At 49.6% G+C, this 18,478-nt stretch overlaps 1 protein-coding gene across 8 annotated transcripts in view; it reads right to left on the bottom strand.

Annotated features, from left to right (window-relative positions):
* GluClalpha (glycine receptor alpha 1) overlaps positions 1 to 18,478 on the bottom strand; it is a 689,081-nt gene that overhangs the window by 229,593 nt on the left and 441,010 nt on the right. The gene's annotated exons all lie outside the window — the stretch shown is intronic.

Genomic DNA, 18,478 nt, shown 5'->3' with positions numbered 1-18,478 from the left:
GCGACACAGACAACACTTTTCAGACCTGGAAACCTTTTGGCGTAAGAGCATTACGCTGCAAGAGGTAAATGATATCGCGGTGCACCAACGCAGAATATCAGTGCGAGCGTTAAAAAAAAAAAAAACGGGTACTGTTTCACTTCCTGGCTTTGACGTAAGCATAAGTTACTGTCGAAACACAGTAATCATATCTAATGAATAGTTCTACTCAGAGTAATCATAACATAATAGAAACGAAGCATAACGATGCTACGACAACCAATGGGCGAAAAGTGACAAATAATTGTGAGCTGGACAAGTTGATATCGGTTCATTATTCAAAAAAAGAAAAAGCCCTTATAACAGAAGACAAGCTCAAGAAAGAAGACAGTACAATATGTCCCCGTCTGCCTTCTTTAACTCGTCCCTCATTCTGCGTGCCCTTACTAAAATGACGGGATATACCGCATTTAATGGCGGTATGGAAGATCATCTTCAATGGCCTTGCATAATTTTAAAAAAAATATATTGACACGTGTATTTATATTTATCGGGCGACCTGGTTTCACCGCCTCAAAAATCTTATCGCACAGCGCGGTACGCGCTTGCATGTATCCGAAGTTTCTGGAAAGTTATCGATGCTTCTATCCGCAGTCTGTTGTCGCCGAACCTTGTGTTATCTGATTTATTCGCCTGACGCGAATGATGTAGAACTTTACGGAAGGCACGCGGGTCCGAACGATTAATCTGGAACATTCGACGATTGTGTATAAAAGCCGACGCGCTTGAACCGCTGATCAGATTTTCGACGATCGCCGACTGTGTTCGCCGCTATCGTTGTGCTTTAAGTGTAGCCTGTTTTGTGGGCACAGGTTCGCCCAATAAAAGCTAGTTTTGCCTTTCACAGTACTGCTACTGTGTTCTCTCTTCACCGTCACTACCACGTGACATCTGGTGGAGGTGCTAGTGCGTTCATGTACCGAACGCCCCCGCAAAGCCGCGATCCAAGCCCGAAGCCCGAGGACCAAACTAACATCGCCGAAGACCAGCGCGCTACCCGCAGACTGCAAGGACTGCCCCCAGAGCACGGACTTCTACCTGAGTCGACAAAGGAGATCGTGGTCAAAACAACTCCAATGGCTGCCCCAGCGTCCCCCGTTATCCTACAGCAACCTCGGGACCCACCAACTTTCCATGGAGCAGCAACTGAGGACCCGGAATACTGGCTGGAGACGTACGAGCGAATCGCGACTTTCAACAACTGGGACTCCGACGACAAGTTGCGGCACGTATACTTCGCCCTAGAAGACGCCGCCAGAACGTGGTTCGAGAACAGGGAGTCGACATTGACAACATGGGACCTGTTCCGTACCGGCTTCATGCGCACCTTTACAAGCGTCGTGCGCAAGGAAAGGGCCGAAGCCATGCTGGACGCCCGAGTGCAACTACCGAACGAGAACGTTGCCATCTTCACGGAGGAAATGAAGCGTCTCTTCCGCCACGCCGACCCGGATATGCCCGAGGAGAAGAAAGTCCGCCTTCTCATGCGTGGTGTGAAGGAAGAACTTTTCGGCGCAATGGTACGAATCCCACCGAAGACCGTAGAAGAGTTCCTTCGCGAGGCAACCAGCATCGAGAAGACACTCGAGATGCGAAACCGGCAATTCGACCGCCGCACGAACGCGACAAACTACGCCGGACTTCAGTCACTGGCCACCGACGACCTGCGCGAGCCTATCCGAGCTGTCGTGCGGGAGGAGCTACAAAAGCTGTTCCCATCATCACAGCCTCAGGTGGCTGCGATTGCCGATGTCGTGCGTGAGGAACTCCAACAACAACTTGGAGTAGCCCCTGAATCGCCGCAGCCCGAGCCGCAAGCAATGACCTACGCCGCCGTCGCACGCCGTCAAGGCCCCCCTCCGCGACCGCGCCAGGGCCCTGTCACGCCACAGTTTCGTCGTCCGCCGCCGCCGCCGCCAGCACGACCACCCGTCGCCCAGCGCACCTACGCGAGGAAGACGGACATCTGGCGTGCTCCTGACCACCGCCCGCTCTGCTACCACTGCGGAGAAGCGGGTCACGTCTACCGACGATGTCCGTACCGGGAGATGGGACTGCGAGGTTTCGCCGTCAACGCGCCGCGTCCACAGCTTGGCGAGCGCCCACGTGACATCGCCGATTACCTCGCCGCTACTCAGTGGAGCCCTCGACGGCCGTCCCGTTCGCCATCACCAGGCCGCTACCTGTCGCCGCAGCGCCGACCATACACTGGCCCAGCCCGGGGCCGGTCAGCGAGCCCATATCCGGAAAACTAAAAGCAGCAACCGATGGAGGTGCGGTTGCTGTTCGTCGAACTGACGAAGATCCTCCGCCGCCGACGAAGACGACGACGAAACGATCTCGACGACATAACAACGACACGCCGCCGTCCCGACGAAGTCAGGAAGGCAAGACTATACCGACGAACGACGACTCGACGACGCGACGTTCCAACTTCAGTTCAACACGACGCAGCCGTGATCCGACGCCACGACCTAACTGCAACGCCAGACAAAGAACCACCGACCTCGACGTGCTTCTCGACGGCCATGCAGTCACTGCCTTAGTCGACACAGGGGCTGATTACTCCGTCATGAGTGGACACATCGCCGCCCAGTTAAAGAAAGTTAAGACTACGTGGGAAGGCCCTCAAATTCGAACCGCTGGAGGACACCTCATCACGCCATCTGGAGTCTGCACGGCAAGAATTACCATTCATGACCGGACTTACCCTGCCACCTTCGTTATCCTCCAACAGTGTTCTCGAGACGTCATTCTCGGTATGGACTTCCTGAACCAACACGGCGCAGTCATCGACCTGAAGTCGAAGTCAATAACGCTGTCGGAAGATAAAGCGATACCGCCAGAGAGCCCTCGTAGTCACCACGCCGTGAGTGTGCTCGAAGACCAAGTGAGCATCCCGCCCCGCTCCAGCATTGTTATTTCGGTCGGCACCGAAATACCCGCTGACGTAGAAGGTGTCATCGAAGGCGACCAACGTCTCCTGCTAGACCGTGAAATTTGCATCGCAAGAGGGATCGCTCGACTGCATGGAGGGAAAACTGATGTGTTGCTGACAAACTTCAGCCCGGAGTTCAAGCACATCAACAAGGGCACGACGATCGCGTACATCGAGGAAATTCTGGAAACCGGTAATGCGTTTGTCCTCTCGGATTCCGCCGCATCTACCCCGACGACCATGGTTCCCGAACCAGACTACGACATTAATCCAAGTCTCCCAGTGATTAAGCAACAGCAGCTCAGAAGTCTGCTTCGACGATACAAAGACTGCTTTTCGACGTCATCGAGGATTCGACAAACCCCAGTCGCAAAGCATCGCATAATAACCGAAGAGTGCGCTCGACCACTCCGCCAGAGCCCTTACCGAGTTTCGACGCGAGAACGCGAATCTATAAGACACCAAGTCGACGAAATGCTGCGCGACGACATCATCCAGCCGTCGAAAAGCCCGTGGGCGTCTCCAGTTGTTTTAGTGAAGAAAAATGACGGAACCCTACGTTTCTGCGTCGATTATCGTCGATTGAACAAAATCACGAAGAAAGACGTATACCCCCTCCCACGGATAGACGACGCATTGGATCGGCTCTGCAATGCTAAATACTTCTCATCGATGGACCTCAAGTCTGGCTACTGGCAAATAGAAGTCGACGAAAGGGATCGCGAAAAGACCGCCTTCATCACGCCAGACGGCCTCTACGAGTTCAAGGTTATGCCATTCGGGCTGTGTTCGGCGCCTGCAACGTTCCAGCGCGTCATGGACACAGTATTAGCAGGACTGAAGTGGCAGACCTGTCTCGTTTACTTGGATGACGTCGTCGTCTTCGCCGGAAATTTCGACGATCACCTTAGGCGGCTTGCCTCAGTACACTGCGGCTTGCCACACTGCGGCTTGCCACAGTACTAGAGGCCATCAAGTCATCAGGGCTCACTCTGAAGCCAGAAAAATGCCGCTTCGCTTACGACGAGCTTCTGTTCCTAGGCCACGTCATCAGTAAATCCGGAGTACGCCCCGACCCGCAGAAAACAGCTGCCATCGCAAAGTTCCCGCAGCCCACCGACAAGAAGGCAATGCGTAGATTCCTTGGCATGTGTGCCTACTACAGGCGCTTTGTCAAGGACTTTTCACGCATCGCCGAGCCGTTGACACGTCTAACTAAATGTGATGTTGAGTTCAAGTGGGAAACGCCGCAGGCCGACGCATTTGAAGAACTCAAACGACGCATGCAGTCGCCGCCGGTACTTGCGCACTTCGACGAGCACGCCGATACAGAAATCCATACTGACGCCAGTAGCCTAGGCCTCGGTGCCGTTCTAGTCCAGAGGAAAAACTGAGTCGAACAGGTGATATCTTACGCTAGCCGGTCGCTGTCAAAAGCGGAAGGCAACTATTCTACGACCGAAAAGGAATGCCTCGCCATCGTTTGGGCTACAGCTAAATTTCGCCCTTATCTTTATGGCAGGCCATTCAAAGTCGTCAGTGACCATCACGCTTTGTGTTGGCTAGCGAGTATAAAGGATCCTTCAGGACGACTGGCGCGGTGGAGCCTCAGACTACAAGAATACGATATCACTGTAACCTACAAGTCCGGACGAAAACACTCCGATGCCGATTGCCTGTCGCGCGCCCCCATTGACCCGCCGCCGCAAGATGACGAAGATGACGATGCCTTCCTTGGCATGATAAGCGCGGAAGACTTCGCTGAACAGCAACGGGCAGACCCGGAGCTAAAAGGCCTGGTGGAATATTTGGAAGGGCACACCGATGTTGTCCCCAGGGCATTTAAGCGCGGACTATCTTCCTTCACGCTTCAAAACAGTCTCCTCGTGAAGAAGAACTTTTCACCAGTCCGTGCCAACTACCTTCTTGTTGTCCCGTCAGGACTTCGTCCAGAAGTATTGCACGCCCTACATGACGATCCGACCGCTGGACACCTCGGTTTTTCCCGGACACTCTCGAGGATACAACAAAAGTATTATTGGCCGCGCCTGACCGCCGACGTCGCCCATTATGTCAGAACATGCCGAGACTGTCAGCGACGTAAGACACCGCCGACAAGGCCAGCCGGATTACTACAGCCAATCGAGCCTCCTTGCCGACCATTCCAGCAGATCGGGATGGACTTGCTGGGACCCTTTCCGACGTCAACAACCGGAAATAAGTGGATCGTTGTGGCGACAGACTACCTCACCCGCTTCGCTGAAACTAAAGCACTGCCGAAAGGTAGCGCAGCCGAAGTGGCGAAATTTTTTGTCGAAAACATCCTGCTTCGACATGGCGCCCCAGAAGTCCTCATCACCGACAGAGGAACGGCCTTTACAGCGGAGCTCACCCAAGCCATTCTGAAATACAGTCAGACAAGGCACAGGAGGACCACGGCCTACCACCCGCAGACGAATGGTCTTACGGAGCGGCTGAATAAGACCCTCGCCGACATGCTAGCGATGTACGTCGACGTCGAACACAAGACCTGGGATGCCGTCCTGCCGTACGTGACATTTGCTTACAACACGGCGGTGCAAGAAACAACACAGATCACGCCGTTTAAGCTGGTTTACGGCAGGAACCCGACGACGACGCTCGACGCCATGCTGCCCCACGTCACTGACGAAGAGAATGTTGACGTCGCTAGCTACCTCCAGCGCGCCGAAGAAGCCCGACAGCTCGCCCGCCTACGGATCAAGAACCAACAGAGGACCGACAGCCGACACTACAACCTCCGACGACGCTTTGTTGAGTACCAGCCCGGCGACCGTGTTTGGGTTTGGACACCGATACGCCGACGAGGACTCAGTGAGAAACTACTCCGACGCTATTTCGGACCCTACAAGGTCATCCGACGTATTGGCGCTCTGGACTATGAGGTCGTGCCAGACGGCATTTCGCATTCACAGCGACGTCGCGCACGACCTGAAGTGGTCCACGTGGTGCGTCTTAAACCATTTTACGGACGCTAACGAACTTTCCTTATTATTATTTTTTTCTTCTTTGCTATGAGTGCTTACTTATTACTTTCGTTTGTTTGCAGCATCGGGTCGATGCTTTTTAAGAGGGGGGTATTGACACGTGTACTTGTCTTTATCGGGCGACAAGTATTGTCGCCTAACAAATGTTATCGCACAGCGCGGGACGCGCCTGCATGTGTCCGAAGTTTCTGGAAATTTATCGATGCTTCTATCCGCAGTCTGTTGTCGCCGAACCTTGTGTTATCTGATTTATTCGCCTGACGCGAATGATGTAGAACTTTATGGAAGGCACGCGGGTCCGAACGATTAATCTGGAACATTCGACGATTGTGTATAAAAGCCGACGCGCTTGAACCGCTGATCAGATTTTCGACGATCGCCGACTGTGTTCGCCGCTATCGTTGTGCTTTAAGTGTAGCCTGTTTTGTGGGCACAGGTTCGCCCAATAAAAGCTAGTTTTGCCTTTCACAGTACTGCTACTGTGTTCTCTCTTCACCGTCACTACCACGTGACAATATGGTTTTCAGAATAAAAACAGGAACAATGCAACAGAGGACCAGCAAGTAAAGAGCACAGGACAGAGCACTGTCCGCTCTGTCCAGTGCTCTTTACTCGCTCATCCTGTGTTACGCTGTTCCTGTTTTTATTCTAAAGATAACCACTGAACGAACCGCGTACGCTCATATGGTTTTCACTCAGTGGCGAAATACTTTTACTGAAGTAATTTTAATCAACATATTCTAAATGCCCTTCAAGATTGCCAGTCTGTCATGTAGACTTGATAAAAGAAAAAAAAAAAACTTGCTTTCGCATTGCCCTTTTCGTATTCTTTTTTCGCTTCTTTTTTCAGCCCTCGCTTGTTTCCTTGCAACTTGTCGTCTGCAATGAACTAAACTTTGAATTACGACTGAGCAGTTCAGCTGTCTGGTTCAATTTTGTTTCATAAAGAGTTTATCCCTTTTTTTTAACATAGTCCTACAGTTGCCTCTGGTTCAGCGAGTAGTTCAAATCCACGGTGTCCAATATCGTTCAGTGGATGGTATTTGACGGAAACATGTTTGAAGGCTTCTCGTACTTTCTGAATTTTGCCTCTACAGTTTCGTAACACCAAACTACGTTCCTCTGAAAACTGACCTTTAGACCCTTATACAAGAGCTCAGGCCCTGCGCCGCGCCATTGTTTCATATTGCACATTTCACTGAAAGTGAAGTCCGCGTGGCAGCCAACGGTGGCTTGCGAAAGTTCTGCCGCTGTAGGAAATGTCTCCGACCGAGTTTGGATTGGCCACAACGACAAAACTGCACCGCGTTACGATGGAGTTCAGCAGGCAATGGCAAAAGAGCGTAACGATTGCTCAACCTAAATTGGTCCTCTCGCTCAAACATTTCAAAATATTGAGCAAAGTTTATCGACTGTTCTCTTAGAATGCTGTACTGAGTACTGGAGTTCACCGCCACTGATTTGAGCCAGGGAGTTCAGGTGTTGGCCTAAATACAGTTGTTGACGCGTGTGTTTGAGATTGAAATGGCTTTATTTCCTATAGATCTTAAAATTTTTAAGTTGTCGCTACACAGTGCTGATGTCCTGAAATGATAGTAATCTAAGTTACTCCCGGTAAATGTTAATACGAAAGACTTAGCTACATTTTTCGCGTCCAAGGTTGCTAACAACAAAACACTATATCACTGAGAAATGCTCCTCCGTCTATTTCCTTTTGCTCTTTCTTTCTTTATTTTCTCATCTGACTATATTTCAATTTCTCTGTTGCACGACGAAGTAGCATAACGATGTGATACATCTTTTAGCAGAACTGGGCAGTGCCTTTAAGAAAAAAAAAAAACTTCAGTTATGGCTGTAACGCTGAACAATTATATTCTCAGGGCACAATTCACGCAACAAACATTGTCCGAGAAGCTCCAACGCCAGCCCTGCGTTCAACAATATACCTATTATTTCTGCCAACTGAGAAACTAGTGATTTCAATCTTAACGTGGAATCCTTTCACGAACCAAATTCGGCGACCACTCGATCCCGTTTGACACCCATGGAGTCGAACACGTGTAGATGATTCAGAACCCGCGAGCACCTGAAGTGATCACCCTTTTAAAATCGAACGTTTCACGTGTTGCACACTAACTTATGCCAGATCTTTCATACCGCGCATCATAACCGAGTGGAATAGCTTGCCATCACACATCGCAACCCTCACCGACATAAATGAATTTCAGAAACATCTAATCATTTATGAAAGTGCGTAAACCTTTCTTGTGTCATGTCCCCCCCCCCGCCCCCTTTATTTTTCCCACTACGAAAGATGTTAAAAGATGTTCTTGTCCTCTATGTAACATGCATATTTTTATGGTTATTGTTCCTATTTTTATTGCGGTGTTTTGCCTTTTCTTTTTAAGTTCACGTGTTGTATTGTTTTCTGATTTGTTATACATTAATGGTCTGAGTGCTTTCTATGACCCACATTACCCTCCATGTTTGTGTGTTTGTGATTCGTATTCTCTTTTTGTACACTTCTGATTATTATTACAACTACGATAATCTTATTGGCCTTGTATTATTATTTTTTTGCGATTATTGTTTATCAGTTTCCCTTTTTTTTCAACTTATTGCTAACTTATTACATCTGTATGCGTTACTGCAACCCCCGCCCCCCCCTCTATCTAATACCCTCCCGCGAGAGGGCCTTTAGGGGTATTGTAAATTTAAAAAAATTAATATATATGCCACGGCAACATGTTTACGGACGCGTAGAACGCATTGGTTCGCTTGGACTGCGTCATGACGCTCCAATAGTACGACGACGCGGCCATGTTCAGGACCGGACACTTCTCTCTGGATGATGGGGATTGTACACTCACGAGCAAAACTGTTTACCCAGCGTCACCTGCAAAACATTATTGTTTATTATAGTGCACCCGCACGCAAGCTGTACCAGTTGTATTGAGCTGGCGTTCACAGGCTGCGAAGACAGTTTTTTTCTCTCTTTCGTGGAACCACTAATTTCCAAACTTTGCCGGCAGAGGATGCATGGTAGAAAAAGGTCAGTAACAGCCATCCATTCGTCATTACGCGTGTTTTGAGATCGCTTGCTGAAGTCTTACACAAGCGCTGACGGCCATGATCGAGCTAGACATCCTGTCTTTCATTGAAACGACGTATATGGGCATAACCCAGCTCTTTAGCGCAAGTGAACTCATGCGTAACTGAAGAAAAGAAGCTGCGTCAATTGATACAGAAAGCGAAATAGCACCTAATATTGCGATACCCATTATATGGACACTATAAGCGAGTTGTCGCCGCGGTTGTCGTCGCCACCACCGTGGGACTCCGCATATATTTTGGTTTATGTATGTTGTAAGCTAATCCATGTGTCATATGTGGGTAATATTGCTACACACTTCAATCCCTTAAGTTGCTCATACCATCTCTTACGTTCTTGGCTAAGTTATTCCTCACAATTTTGAGAATGGCAGTCTGCAAACAAACCTCATGAAAAATACCGTTCACAGCGATGCCTTTTAACTCAAATTGTATCATGCTGTTACTATTAAATAATAAAAGTGCAAAAGAATATGAGTGTCCGAACATTGAAGTGGTGTAATTTTACTGGCACGACTCATTACGGGTAGCGTAGCGGCACCGAAGGGATCTCATTACAGGCCCTACATGGCGTCTTAAGGCTTTTAAGGGTGCCAAAAATTTACGCCCACCCACATATGTCATGTCCCCGTTAACCGGAGCGTATAGTTAAAACACAGTCCGAGAACTTCAAACGCAATGTTAAGCCTTACTGTCGTATTCAGCGCTTCGACCTTCCGGCGAAACTGCCAAGATTTCGCTGGCCTTCAAGAGACTATAGCCGAATCATTGGCTGAAGTCGTAATGATATGAACAAGGTCCGTCCGCATCGTTCTAGACCATGTACGAACGGCAAGTAAATGCCAGGAGAAAGCTATACCGAGTTGTTGCGGCTGTCGCAGGTGCACGAATATCGAGTTTTACTGCATGTCTCAGCGTATACGGTCGTCTCCATCGCCCGTGCCAAACTTGACAAAGTCCACCAATGTCTCGTGGCCCCCGCACCTCCACCGGTTTGAATGTGAACTATAAAATGACACGAAAGCGCGGGCCAACAACAGGTTTGGTTTTCCTCTAGGAATGGCGAAACCCCTTTCGTTGAATTTGACAAGAATCAGACGCTACTGGAAAAATAAATTAGGTGCTATCTATAGAGCAAAATGACAACTAGGATAAAGTGCTAACGAAACTGAAAAATAACAAAATCACCAATTTAACAAGAAAATTTCTATGAAACAAAAGAAGCTTCTCGATAGTAGAGCAAAGATCTCCATAGAGTTATCCAAGAGCTCGTTTTGTTAGAGAGAAAAAAAAATACATATATAAATAAAGAAAAAAAGGTCAAGTCAATAAAACGGTGATCCAAAAGGCTCCTTCAAAGACGAGAACAGTGAAAAGAACGGAAGAAGTTATCACTCGTTCAGCGAGAATACCCGATACGGCGCGGGAATGATTTTCTCGACTTCTTCTACAGTGCGGCGTCTGGCACCAGCTAGCGTCAGTATTTTAAACAATAAATTAATGAAACTATGACCGCGGTAATGTAAGGGTTCCGTCAGCAGTCAGCAGTTTAGTCAGCAGTCAGAGCACCACTGACTATGTTAACAGCAGTGTCGGCAAGTCATGAGCGGGGGATGATAAAAAGGGAATAGACTAGAGCGAAAGAACTGTTACGTTATAAATGACCATGTCACTAACTGCTACAATTAAAAGGAACTGTTCCATTATAACGGCCCATGCCGAAAGGAAGTAGGTTCCCCACTTAGTCCCAAGCGTCATTTCATCTAAAGATAAATGACTAAAAAAGACAGATCATGATAGCAAGGCAAATCCCACAGAAGAAAGAAAAACAATACCCGCATCAAGGGCATGCCGCAAGCTAATCTTAATGAAGCAATCTTTGTTGAGGCAAGCAGCTTCGACATAGGTACAGTGCTTCAATATATGCAGGACTGCAACGAATAAATTGTCCCCATAGTTGCGTACCGACGCATTTCGAATAAGGAGGCATTTAACGTACAGGAACTTCTCAACGATGTAAGTTTATCGTTATTTTTCATGTAACGCGGGAGTAACTTGCGTGGCCATTAACGTTAACGACACGGAGCACGAGACAGTAAAACCAAACATGACGACACTACGACATTGATTAACAACTGAATGCTTTTATCGCTGATCGAGAATAAAATGAATACCTACTTGCCAACTCGAAAGAGGCAATTGCTGGCATTCGCAACCCACCATCCTTTCTCGCTTTAATCGATGTTTCCTTTCTACCATCTTTCGAAGCGAGCTCAAAGAAAGAGGCCTAATTTGGAGCAATAGGAAGGAAAAAAGAAAGGCTAGAGTCTATGAACTAGAAGCAATGATCGTGAGCGACGCATCGTCCTGTGTATGCATGATTAAACATGCTGGAACGGCGCAGCAATCCATCTTTGAAAGCGCCGTCGCCCAAAGACCGTGAACGGGAAAGGCGCCCGCACATGACGGGAGACACATAATGGCAACCCAGCGACGTGTCGGAAATAACGGCCTCCCAGTGCTCCCATACCCCCCCCCCCCCTCCCCTTACAGCTCGGAGACGCACGTGACCCATCGCAGCGTGCTGCAATTATTCCTTCCAGCGCGCTGACAGGCGCGCCACTGCAGAGCGGGACACCTGCCAAAACTGCACCGCTAGGGGAACGCGCCGATCAAAAGGACGGCGTGTCCGTGAAAGATCGCGCCTGCCGCACGCCGACTATATAGTCGCTCGAGAACGGCGCCGCCACGCTACTGTGATAGGTGAATCTCCGGAAGGGACTGCGCATAGACCGAACAAAAAAGATTATAGCCTTCGCGCCTAGAGACAGATTGAACGTTACACGCTGCGGGGCACGTTCGCTCTGCTCTGTGATTTGCGCCGGAAAAGGTGTAAAACGAAGAACGGGGCGTGGGAACGATCGTTGGTGCCCTGCCCGCGAGCGTACTTTGACTCGGTTCCCTTTCGCTGGCGGATGTTTTATCGCCAGCCGGCGAAGAAAGCGAGATAGGCGCGGCGGCGTTGCATGCGTTCTTCGTGCGCTTGTTTTAGACGGCTCCGCTCTGCCCATTACACTTCCCGTGTGCGGCGGGCGTGCACAAAGCGCTCGTCAGGGAGACGAGACCGACTGGCACTCGAATAAAAGGCGGTCGCCACGAGGGAGCATAAATTACGGCGGCCTAATTATCGGCGTTCTTGCCAGAACTTCGCTGCCGGTGTCGGAGTTTGTCTTACTCGTTTATCATCGCGCGCTCCCGGGACACGCGCACGAACACCAGGTTATAATAAAGCACACCTTAAAGGCTGTATGTACTACAACGAATAGAAGTACATTATTGAGATGAAGATGATTTTTACATCTGGCTGTATATGGCTAGAATCTGGAAAAAGTGCGTGCGTCTGTCTAGCTGCGTAGATCGACAATTTCTCCCCAGTGCGGTGATACCGAAGATAGTGCAATATCAGGCCGACCCGCGGCGGAGGTGAAGCAGGCTTTAAGCATTCAATCGGCCAACTTGCGAAAACAAGTTCAATATCTTAGTTACAAATACAACCGGGATCAGATATTGAGTTGCAAAGAACAGATACTACACTTCGACCCGCGTCGGCGATGTCTACGTTCGCACCGGCCTCTCTTTGTCGGCTTTCCAAGCGCTCGCGTATCTCCTTTCCTTTCCTTTCGCTCTGCCGTGGTGGCGATCCCGTAAGCGTGCTGCCCACCAGGACCGCGAGGCGGAATGAAATGCGAACCGTCCATGTGGCCCCGATCCCGCAAACTTGGAACGTTTTAGCGGAGCAACCGCAAGGTTCCAGAGGGAGTTTGCGCGGAACCAGTTTTGTGTAGTCTGTGTTGTGGGTGACCGCTTGTGGTCTTCGAGTGACCTCACGACCATTACTGCACTGCAGGAAATCGACCATCGCAAGACCGCCTCGGTTATGGTCAATCAGTGTGTGCCTTCGGAGTGCGGTGAGGTACGTGTCTGTTCTGCGTGCCGGGATTCGTTAGTAAAAGGTGTTCTTCTGCGTTTTGCAACAATACTTGAGTATATATGCACTCCGGCGCCTCATCAGCTTCCGAGGCTCAGCATCGTGGAGGAGCGATTAGTCACGCCTCGCCTTCCATTTATGTGCATATGGCGTTTGACGCACGTCAATGGATTGTTCGCTTTTAAGGAGCCCACTACACAGCTTCGCTGGTCATTCAGCTTCACGGGGTGGAATAACACTGGTCTTTTTATTACACACACAAAAAAAATCGCACAATGGAACAATTAGGCGGAGGTGCTCTCTGGTTGCTGTTTATAAAAAAGAGGGATAACGTTAATACACGGCCCTGATCACTCCGCGCACCGCCAGTTGAATTTCGACAGAGTTGTGCGACAAAACGAGCCGCTTCGCAATCTTCGACGGCTACGCCCATTATTATTGTACAGAGCGGTGGAACGCCTGTGCTGAGAAGAAATATCGAAATTCGAGGGAAGATTTATGGTTCGAGAGATTGGGCTGCAGATTACTGAAAGCCACACGAATGTGAAAACCACTTACTCTTAAGTACCGTATCTTGAACGTATCGGGATTGTTGTAAGCTTACGGTTTCTTTTCTTTACAACGCAAGAATTCAAAGCTCTAGGCAATCATGGCGGAGGCTGTACGTTGAAAGTGGGCATGCACGGTTTTTCGCAGTGACAATATTCGGGCTCTGAAAATTAACCTCAGGAAATTTGAGTTGAGGCTCAGTGATTCGGAACACTGGTTGAGGCGCTACTGAATGTCGTGCATTAGGCGTTCTTGCAGTGCGACCGCATGCGTCACGTAGGAATACTTGTCTAAAGACAATCATCGCTTTCGAATTATCAGTAACAGACAGTCTGAATGAGATTGTTCAGCTCATGAGTACGTAGGTTCGGATATTTAAAAAAAGTTTCCCATATTTGACTTTCCTTTTTCGGACGCGTGCAATGTTTTTATTATGTCCTTTCCTGGGGCATTCTTTTTTTTCTTTGAGACATTCTTTCCACATCGAGCAACGTGTCGCACAGTCAGTGCTTATAATCGCATGAATTTTATTTTCTGTCAATAACTTTGAAACCATGTTGCGAAAGCGTCATTGCCACAGAAAAGCGAGAAGCAGAGACGTTGTTCTAAGTTCCCTACATGGCGATTTGGCACAGAGTACCGAATTGGGCACTCCTGGTATACAGGCCCGGAAGGTTAGTCCGTGGCTTGCGCTCAGCGCGGCATAATTTAGGCATTGAGGTACCAGATATCGCACGGTAATACAACGCAAACCGGAGCTTCCAAAACGAAAAGCAAGAAAGAGCAGGAGGCTGCTGTAACGCGGAGACGGTGCAGAAAAGACCACGAATGATCCCTCAGTCCAAGCCCCCGACACAGCGACGGGCGACAGAGTCTCAGGGCCACCGTATAAGGGAGTCACGGACGCTGCCAGCAGCCGGCGAAAACTTGGTGGCAGGCCAAAAAGTTACGACGGCTCCACTTCGGCCCTCCAGCGCGGAACCTACACACTACTTTGTTGCCCACGTCGGTCGGGGGTGATCGAGCTATATTGGCCTGTTCGATATGTACGCAGGAGCTGGAAAACGGCAACGCCAGCCGGCGGAGGGCACGAGGCTTCTGAGAGAGAAGGGCTCGATGACTACCAGGCAAGTGCCGCCTTTACGCTTCTTCTTTCTTCGTTTTATTTTTTCTTTCACCAGTTCCTATGGTATTTCCAGTGCGTTCCATCGCCTTCCAGAACACGCTGTTCCTCGCAGCCGGTCCTTCTTTTGTTTTCACTTTGCTGCTTCCATCTCGAAGGAGATCTATACTGACAGGAGGGCAAAGCGACAAGTCGGCGTGTGATGGGGAGCGGAACCAACTTCCGTTCCGGCGACACCCTTATTGGCTGCGCGCGCCCCCTTCGCAGCTGCGGTCCTTTCCTCGGCGCCGCGCCTGTGGCGTATATGGCACGCGCATAAATAAACAACTCGATGAAAGGCGCTACGACCGGCGGGCCAAGAACAAGGGTGGATGGAAATGAAGCGGACCCTACAGGCGGAACCCCCTTTTTTCCCGCTGCGCGCGACGCCCGGAAGGAGGCGGAACGGTGCCAAGGAGTAGCAGAATCGCTGCAGCCGTGCCAAGCTAGAAGTGCTTTCATCGCTGGGCCCTTTCCTCCACTACCGTCTTCCCACTCTGTTGCTGGCTATCGGCCCGCACTACTGTTCGTCACATTGTTGGAGAACTCCTTCATTAGAGCGACTGTCGCATGCTTCTGAGCCCCGAATTTTCTTGCTTTTATGGTGTTGCTTTCTGTCAGCGCGTTCGCGGCTCTGGTTTTGTGATATTATACTTTGTTTCGAATCTATGCCTCGATTACGAGGCATTTTACTTCCCCAATGTGGGATAGTAAACCGGATCGATATTTTGTTCCGGTTAACCGCCCTGCCTTTTTCCATTTTTTGATGCCTCTCTCTTTCCCCTTCTGCATATTAATTAGTAGATCATAATGTTTACTCTAAGTTTTGACATCAGTTTTCCCCAGGGGCAGTTCTATAAAATTGCCAGGCTCGCTTTACTTTAAACATCAATGTCATTTTTTTTTTCATACAGGGGGTTCTTTGAGGATTCTGCTCTGCCATACTGTGCAACCAGCTTGAATAATACTTGTACTAAGGAAAGCACGACTCTTGTTCCCGCACACCTGACAACGTCATCGCCTTGATCACGTGTCTTATTGTTCTCCATTCCAACCTCGTTCATTCCTGCCACCCATTAGGTCCCTATGGTTCCAATTCTTTCACCGCATCCTTTCGCACCCTTTGATAATGCAGACCTTGTCGTTCTCTCCAATCCTTTTTTTTTTCACCCCCTTTCTTCTTTTTGCCCCGCTTCCGTTCTCTAACCGCCATCGTTCCTCAATCCTCGTCTCTTCGCTCACTCCCGTCTCTCGCTCGCTTCTCTGTCCCGTCCTTTCCGTCAGTTCGTTTCTTGGGATTCCGCGTGCGCTTTTCTGCGCGCGTACCCTGATGTCACCATTTCCCGCCGTACGCTGGCTGTCCGCGGCCTCCCCTTCCCTGCACTCCTCTCCCTCTTTCCTTCAGTCGTCGCGCCGAAGCAGCAGCGGGAGCAGCAGCGGCGGCGGGCCTTATATTGCTCCGGGCCAGGCGCCCTGTTTTCTCAGCTCTCGGCGCCGGTGCTCGAGCGTGGCTCCTTCGATGATGAAAGATCGGCCCCGAACCCTGGGACACGCGGCGGTCGCCCGTTCCGTCAATGGCCTGCCACCCTTCCTCCATTTCCTCTCTCTCTCTCTCTCTCTCTCTCTCTCTTCCTGACGCACGTTGACGTCGTCGCCTCGCTCACTCGCTCGCTAGCCTTCGGCGACACGGCGTCTACTCGAGCTCAGCTATACTGCCTCGCGCCCCGTCTCTTCGCCCTTCATCCTTTCGCTCGTTTCTTCGGTGTACTCTTTCTCTGACTCAGAAGGCTTTGACTTTGACTTTGAGTTAATCGCCTTAGCGCTCTACATACTTTGCGACAGAAGTATTCGAGGACCCGTGAGCTCCGCTTGGGTTTAGCGCGCTCAACATATGCTGCGGGAGGCACGCAGTTTCCACTGTTGAACATATGCTCTTGAAATCACAGTTTTCCATTCGTAAGTGCTTTTTGTCATTGACTAGCCGCATTTGCGACTGGTATGTCTGTGACTGCGATGGGCTGGAATCTGCCCTTTCGAACATTTCTAGCGTAATATATTTTTTTCTGAATACGGGGCCAGATCCTGGTGCGAGCAACGAATTGCGGTAAACAGATTCACTCTTTGGTATAATGTGGAATACACCTTCTACAAGAGTCGAATTTTTTTTCATCATCCCACTCGATGGTTCAGGATCTCACGCTCTGAACTTCTGAAGCTATAGGCTTTTTTTCGACATCCCTTACCGACAGAGCTGAAAAAAGTATACACAATATAGGAGCAATGTGGTTCTAGCAATGTGTCTATATTAAGCTTCGTAAAGATATGTGTTCCAAATAAAGAAAACGCATAAGAGCGAGAATTAGAACTTAATTCCTAGTGTCTTCTTCTCCTTCTTAGAGTGTACAACGATGAACTGATGCGCAAACCTTCCCAACTCGGTAAGTTGCTCGGAACACGGTGTCAAACCAGATGAACTTTCTTGCACGCAAAGGTCACCTTTTACGTCCCAACAACGCTTTCTTTAGGCAATGCGCGGGAAAGGTCTCTGACGTCTCTCTACAGAGAAAAAAAAAAGGAAGAGGCAGGAGAGCCGAGATTCGGCCACAGAATCCCGTGCCTGCGCAAACCCGATACCCACGGAAACGAGCCGCCCAGATAAAAAAAAGCAGACGTCAATCTGTCCACGTGTAGGACGAAGGAAAGAAGACACGAAAGAGGAAAGAAGACTAAAAGAAAGAGTGTATCGAAAAGGAGACGCAAGAGCCTTAGCCGGGTTCCAGCGTGGTGCAAACGGGTTCAGCACATGCACCTACCTTGAATGAGATCAGGGACCGCACAAAAGCGGGACTAGGGGGGAATCCGGGAGCCGCTGCTGTTTTCACCATCTTTTCATGGGCGTTGAAGCAAGCGGGCCGGCGAAATAAAGGGAACAAAAAAGAAAAGAAATGATGCGCAGCTCGCCTGCGCGAGCGGCACTGGCGAACGGAGTCTTTTCAGCCATCCGCGGTCAGCCGAAAGCACACTGACCAGCCAAGTTTGCCGCCGGAGCTGAATGCCACCGCCGGGCCTTCAATCGAAGTTCCCCCGAATCCCCGTCCTGCTTACTCCGATCTTCCTTTATTTATCTTGTTTTCCTGCAGTTTCTTCTCCTCAATTTTATGCCGAGTTGTTTTGATCTGCGCCCCTTATATATACCTCTCCCCCTGCATTACGCCATCGGGCTGGGGCGCACCCCAACCTACTCTTTATTTCGAGTTTTATATACTGAAGCTAATCCTCGCGACGAGCTGCGATTTCGGGTTTTTCTTTTTTTTTTCGTTGAGCGCGTCGCGTCCTATTCAGTCGGCTGGGCATCTTTGTGGAATGCTCGGGCAAAGGCACTTGCCATGATATTCGCGGAGGAAGCATTTTCACTGCACGCTTGCCGCGAGATTTATTTTGTAACCTCTTGCTTTTTTTTTGCTAGGGTTGGCGTTCAGAATGACTCTTGCCCCTCTGAACCGAGGGTGACCTTCAAGGTCACCGTCTGTTGTTCCATTGGAAAATGAACATATAAACAACCATAGCAATCTCTGGCTACTTTTCATGACTCACTGTTTACAAGTTGCGAGCAAAAATGCTCTACACGCACTGCAGACAAAGCTATAGCCTGTCGATTATCTCAT

This window comes from Dermacentor albipictus, chromosome 4 (genome assembly GCF_038994185.2).
Source record: "Dermacentor albipictus isolate Rhodes 1998 colony chromosome 4, USDA_Dalb.pri_finalv2, whole genome shotgun sequence".
Taxonomy (NCBI): Eukaryota; Metazoa; Arthropoda; class Arachnida; order Ixodida; family Ixodidae; genus Dermacentor; species Dermacentor albipictus.
This window is presented reverse-complemented; position numbering and strand designations above follow the sequence as displayed.